Source organism: Fukomys damarensis, unplaced genomic scaffold (genome assembly GCF_012274545.1).
Source record: "Fukomys damarensis isolate Sample0158 unplaced genomic scaffold, DMR_v1.0_HiC HiC_scaffold_36, whole genome shotgun sequence".
NCBI lineage: Eukaryota > Metazoa > Chordata > Mammalia > Rodentia > Bathyergidae > Fukomys > Fukomys damarensis.
The window spans coordinates 47,966,360-47,973,098 of NW_022900948.1; positions in this window are offsets into that span (position 1 = coordinate 47,966,360).

Genomic DNA, 6,739 nt, shown 5'->3' on the forward strand with positions numbered 1-6,739 from the left:
GAGGTCACAGGGGAGGCTGGTGGTTGTGGCGGGCCTCCAACCCACCCGTCCTTCAGAGGGCCCAGCCCCTGCCACCCCTGTGCATGAGCTGGGAGGCAGGAGTGTCTCCAACCGCAGAGGCAGAGACAGCTCCCGGGGCCCCCAGGCCACTAGCCAGCTTCCTCAGGCCATCCTGACCCCAGAGGTCTAAGCAGGTGAGAGACAGAGGACAGCCCTGGCCAGGGGCTCTGGGAGGGCACAGATGTGCGCAGCCTGCTGACCAGACCGCCAGAATGGCCAGGGCCTGCAGATGTTCAGCACCAGCTTGGCAGGGCACAACAGCCTGGCTGGGCACTGTGCCCACTGGGCAGCCCCTGGCAGGCGATGTCTTCCTGCTGAGCCGGAGCACAGAGGTGCAGGGGCTGGCAGCTGGCCAGGGGGGCCTGGCAGGCCATGCATGGCCGGGATCTGCCCCCCAGATCTCCCCACCCCAAAAAACAGAGGCGTGGCCGGGCAGCAGAAGCCAGGGCAATGCTGTATAAGGTCTGAGCTGGCTCGTCCAAACCCGGGCTCCGCACACAGACGGCCAGGCCTAGGCAGTGCCTGAGAGCCCCTCCCTCCCTCCTCCTCCTTCAGTGCCTCCTTGAGTAGCTGAGCTGCACCCCGGGGAAGTTCTGTCCCACATGTGACCACCAGCCGGAAAGGTCAGCAAAGAGCAGCCAGCAACAGCAGTCAGAACAGAAGCATTGCTCCTGAGCTGGGCTGCTCCTGGGTACAGGGAACTGCAGGTCAGCACCTCTGTCATTCACAGAGGAACCTGCAGTCCAGGAAGCAGTGCACTTTCTAGCACCCACACACATCTGCCAGGCCTTCTGCCAGCCCCAGCCCTGGCAGCGGCTCTCAATGCTGCAACCCTAGTCCCAACCTTCCCCGGACCCTAACCGGCCCCACACTGCCCCCTAGGGGCGTCATGCTGAAGCACAGCCACACAAGGGCCTGTCCTGCGGAGCTCTCACATGCCCTGCGCACTGCGCACACACCAGTAATCAGGATCGTGTCACACTTGCTCTGGGAACATCTGCCTCCCTGCTTTCCTCTGCTCCGGCTGGCTGCCAGGCCTGCACACCCTGGCACAGTCCCTGTGCCTCCTGGCACTTCTGGCTCCCACAAGCAGCCAACACCAGGGTGACTAATGGTTTTCCTTGGGAGATACCCCATGGCCAACCCACACACCCATGCCAGCGTTGGCTCGTCGTGGTATGGCAGGATGGCACAGGCTGCAGGATGGCCACCTGGGAGGTGGGCCTGAGGGGCCAAGCACCCTGTAGCTCCCAAGCCAGCCACACTTGCAGCCACCACTGACCTCCAGGAGCCCCAGATTCAAGACCTACAGGCAGCCATGACCACTGTGCCTGGGCATTGCAGAGGGAGATGTTCAGAGGCCCACCCCACAGGACAGGTTCTCAGTCCCAGGCTCCCTCCTCAGCGAGAGAGCGGAGCTGCCTTCTCCCCAGTGGTGATGTTCAGAGACCCACCCCACAGGACAGGTTCTCAGTCCCAGGCTCCCTCCTCAGCCAGAGACAGCAGCTGCCTTCTGTCCCCAGTGGGGTCCCCAGCACCTGTGAGTATGGTCTTTCACCCTCCAGTATCCCTGTCCCCAAGATGGTGACATTGTGCAACAAGAAAACATCACAGTGGGGAGAGAAGGGTGGAGTTGGGATAACAGGGAAATCTTTGTCCTGCCTTTTGGGGCAAGGGACTCTGCATGCTGCCCTGAGCCCAGTCACCAGCCCCGCAACCCTGGGTCCTGACCCCTCCCTCCATGAAGCCAGGGTGGGGTGGCCTGCTGTCCCCTTGGCGCCCCTCCGAGGCACACGTCTCCTCATTCTTGGGTCCCCCATATGCTCTCTGAGGCACTGCTGAGGCATCCCAGGGACCCCGAGTCGTCTGGCCGGAATCGCTATCCTGTCTGTGACTGAGACCCTCTGCAATCACAGAGGCCATGCAGAGGCGAGTGTGCTGAGCTTCCCTGGGGACTCCTGCGTGGCTGTGTCTCTGGGGATGCCCTGTAGCCAGTGTCAGGACATCTTGGGTGCCAGGGAATGGTCACATGCCCAGGGAGCTTTCTCACACGCCTCCCATGGTGAATTGGGGCCAGGGCCTTGAGTCCATAGCCAGGAGGCCCAGATCCACCGACAGCCACTGTCCTTCCACGGCTGGGGCCCTAGGGCCACACAGTGCCCCTCCTTGCTGTGCCCCGGCAGGGCTGCAGCCGGGCTCCCTGGGCCTGAGTCCTCCCCCACCCCAGCTCAGTGGATGGGAGTGCATTGGAGACCTCTCGGTGCCCAGCCTCCTTACCAGCACAGCCCCAGGGAGACCACGTCCCCTGTGCTGGATGAGGCTCCCACGAGGGCGCAGGAGGGGGCTGTGAGGGTGGCGATGCCCTGGCTCTGGGTTGTCATGGGTACCGGGGCCCGGATGGGTCCCGACAAAAACCACAGCAGGCTGCATTCGTGTCAGACTCAAGGAAGCCTAGGCTGAGGTTCAACCCTGGAGAAGACAGCTGGTCACGCAGGGCCACCTGGCCCAGTGAGTCCGGGATGCGCTCCGGTCCCACTAGAGCCAGGACAGGGTGCACTTGGTCCATGCTGGGACCCTGCTGCTCCCAGGGCATCACCAACCAGGTCAGCGTCTCCTTCTTGGGGTGTCAAAGGCTCAGGAGCCACAGCTGAGGGCAGCGCGGGACCAGAGAGATTCGGTGCAGAGAAGACCAGGCTGCTGCAGAAAAGCGCCATCTAGATGCTGCTGATCTCCAAAACAGCTCAGCGGAGACTTCTGTCCAAGAGGACCCCTCTCCGGCCTCGACCAACAACTGCAGCACCCACGCTCCTGGGGCCTCCATACCGCCCACGGGGGCCCCAGGGACCAGCAGGTAAGAGGCCGTGGGCGCTGAGCTGGACCATAGCACACACCTTCCTCCTCCCCTCTCGGTGGGGAACACCGGTGCCCTCTGTAGGCCTAAGGGGTAGTTTAAGTCGGGCTGAGCCTGACCAGGCCATCACAGTCTGGAGCTCTGCAAAGGGTAGCCCAGGGCTCTGGGAGGCTGAGGCAGAAAAATGACAAGTTCAAGCCCAGCCTGGGGAAATGGGCAAGACCCTATCTCAAAAGCAAAAGATAAGAAAAATGCTGAGGATGTAGCTTATTGTGAAGGACCTGGGTTCGCTCCCCAGGACTGTGGAAGGAAGGAAGCAAGGAAGGGATGGACAGGGAAGGGAAAGGGAGAAGGGAGGGAGAGGAAGGCTCTTTTGTCCCCAAACCCAAGCCCTAGTGGGACAGGAGCAGGCCTGGTGCTGGTCCTTCGGGGGAGCAGAGTCAAGCAGCTAGATGCCCAGGCCCCCACTGGCAAGGGCCAGGGGCTGTGGGCTCGGTGGCTCCTTGGGGCCTGAGCCTCACAGCCTGTTCAGGGCTGGCTGTCTGGGCAGTGGCTCTGGCGTGGAGTGACAAAGGCAGAGGACATCCCAGTAGAGCTGCAAAAGCCAGGAGCAGGGTCTCTTATCCACAGGACGTCCGACAGACTCCCCACCAGCTCCTCCTTGCTGTGGACCCAGGAGCTCTGGCAGCAACAGAGTCTGAATCCCATAGTCCCAGGCAAAATGGTGGCTACAGCTGCTGCTGACCTGTGCTGCCCTTCTCTCTGGGCCTCACTCGCCAAATGGTACTTGTCAGGCAGCAGCCAGCGGGGTGGCTGGCAGTGGGGAGAGGTAACCCAAAGGGATGCGTGACTCAGCACGCCCAAGTTCAGAGCCCAGCCTGGCCCAGCCCAGGAGGATGTAGGAGCCCTGACTTGTGGACACAGCACTTCTGAGCCAGCCAGCCCTGCCCTGAGCTGCCCATGCCTGTTCCCGGAAGGGCTGGTTCACCGCAGCCCTGGATGCTGGAGCATCGAGAGCCCCATTCTACAGAAAGAGAAACTGAGGGTCACAGATGCCAAAAGCACGCCAAAGGTGCCAAAGACACGCCAGTTCGAGGAAGGGCAGAGCCTCAGCTGGCCAACCTGTAGGGGTTCTGAGCTGCTAGTTTTCTCCAAGCAGCTGACAACATTGATTGCTTAGGAGAATGGGGTTGAGCTGCATGCACAGACTCGGGTCAAGACCCATGGAAGGGGTCTCTAAGAAAGGAGTTGGGGTCACCAAAGCCTACCCTGCCTCCAGGATGGGGACCCCACATGACAGCTGAGGCGTGGGCTTGGATGACCCCGTGCACTGGGGCCCAGTGCCAGCCTGCAGGGTCCCTGGGGACCAGCACCACCTGCTGGGCAGAGACAGAAAGCTCCCCACCCCCTGCCCAACCCCAGGGGCAGGAAACAGGCCAAGCCATCCCAAGGGTCCATGCGCCAGGGCCAGGCATAGGGGTAGGCAGTGAGGGAGGGAGGGAAACAGGGCTCTGGCACAGGGGTCAGGTGTGGCTGGGTGGCCTGGGGGTCCCCGCTCCTCCGTGGGCCTCAGTCTCATCATCTGTGTGCTGGAGCAGAGGTCAGCACCCGCTGCTGCCCATGGACAGGGAGGTGGCGGCCTTGGTGCATGGCTGCACTGGACAGCACCTGTATGCATAAGTGGTTCTCAAGACCCATGCAGGTAGAGCCATGGGGACTTGAGGAAGGCAGAACCACACAGGGCGGGGTCAGGAAGGGCCGCAGGGCCGCATCCATCCGGCAGAGCCCAGGGTCTAGAGGGAACCCTGGGCTGAAGCCTGCATCAGGCAGGGGGCTACCAGGCAGGATGGAGGAGGCAGCCTGCAACCCTGCTGGCCCGGAGCCTGCCTGGTGGTGCTGACCCCAGGCTCCTCCCGCATCTCCGGGGGCAGTGACGCCCCCAAAGCAGCTGCCTTCCCAGTCCACTCTGCCCCAGCTCCCCAGACCTGGAGACATGAGGGTCATTCCAGTCCTTCGCAGGTGGCCCGGCTGGGACAGGAGCCACGGGGAGCCGCCCGCCTCCACTGTCTCCCCGCAAAGCAGTCACCGCCCAGCCCCATGCAGGGGCTCCTGACTGACCCAGGCCCAGCACCTGTCTCGCCCTCGGGACCTTCCCACAGGGCCTCTTCCCCCACGAGCAAAGTGACACATGTTCAGCAGGGCTGCTCCTGCTCCACTGCAGCTGACGGCCCAGGCCTGGAGCTCACAGCTGCCAAGCACACACCCCATGCACAGTAACCGCCTGTGGAATGTCTTCCCGCTCAGGGAGAGGGCTCCCTGCACCTGACGTGGCCTGCGGTTCTCTCTCCACCTTAGCCCACTCCTGCGGGTGAGGGCCAGGGGCTGGGCAGACAGGGAGAATGAAGGATAGTCAGGGCCTCTGACATGAGAAGCCACGTGGACCTCGCCTCCCTCCCGGCACGCACAATGCGAACTGGGTTTCCCCTTTGCAGGCAGCCCGGCCCGGCCCACCTCTGTCTGTGGACTTTCATTCATTCTTTTTTGCAGGGGTGGTACCGGGGATAGAACTTGGGACCTTCACACTTGCAAGGCAGGCAGCAAAACCACTGAGCTAAATCCCTGGCTCTCATTCATTCCTTTGGTCATTCAGCCATGTTTGTTGGAGACCCACAACATGCAGGACTTGGGCACAGGGGGTTAGGGCAGGGGGCCAGCAGCCTGAGCCCCTGTCCGGGACCCTGTCATCCAGTGTTGCAACCACAGGTGGATGGGAAAGTCACAGTGTGTAGGGATAGGGGTGCCGTCAGTCACAGACCCACAGACCCTGCTCTGGGTGCACGTGAGCAAGGCCTCACCATGCAGGAGAGGCAGGAAGATGTAGCACTGGGAAGGGGGAAGGCCCAGGGCAGAGGCGTGGGAGCCAGGGGTCCAGGATGGCCAGCCAGGAAGTCTCCATGGTCACTTGGACTTCCCCCAGGGGCTGCAGGTACCTAAAAGGGGCTGTTCCGCGGCAAACAGCAGGAATGGTTCACGGCCACCTGCAGGCTAGAAAGAGGCGTCAGGAAAGGCCTGGGGTGGACGCTTGAAGGGGTAAGGATGGTGGGGCACCTGGGCCTCCGAGCCGGGCAGTAGGGGCAGCCTGAGGCTGGACAGCACTGATTGCAGTTCCCCAGAGGAGGAGGAGGGTGCGGGGTGTGACCAGGCCCAGCGCAGTGGATGGCATGGAGCCGCGCACTGCAGGGCCCAAAGACACATTCCAGAACAGTCAGACCTGGGCGGAAATCCTAGCAGCAGCTGAGTCCACTGGGGGCTCCTTGGGAAGGAGTGTCATGGGGTGCATGTGTACCCAAGTCGGACGAACCAGCTGCAGCTTGGCCTCTGTGCACTTGCCCTGTGCCAGCCGCACCACAGAGGCAGAATGAAAAGGCAGTCAGGCGTTTCGCCGACCACAGTCCCCGACACGGCGATCGAGTCCAGCGGGGCTGCACACGTATCGGTCCCTGCCTGACAGGCTCTCCAAAGCTCGGGCTGCAGAGAAGGGGATTATTGGAGCCGGTGAGGGAGAGGAAGGAGGAAAGCAAGAGGACAGCCTGGCTGCGGCCCCACACGGGGACAGGGGCAAGGGTCCCGCCTGCGGAGTCGCCATGTCACCCAGCACAGTGTGGGTCATCCGTGGGCCCAGGCCTGAGCCGCAGCACCCAAGGGTCTGCTGGCCCTGGGGAGGGGCCTACGGAGGGGGCCAGAGGTCGGGTTGCACACACAGGGACTTCCCCGAGGTGGCCGCCCCTCTGCTCGGTCCTGAGAGGCTGGCCAGGCCCGGGCCGATCA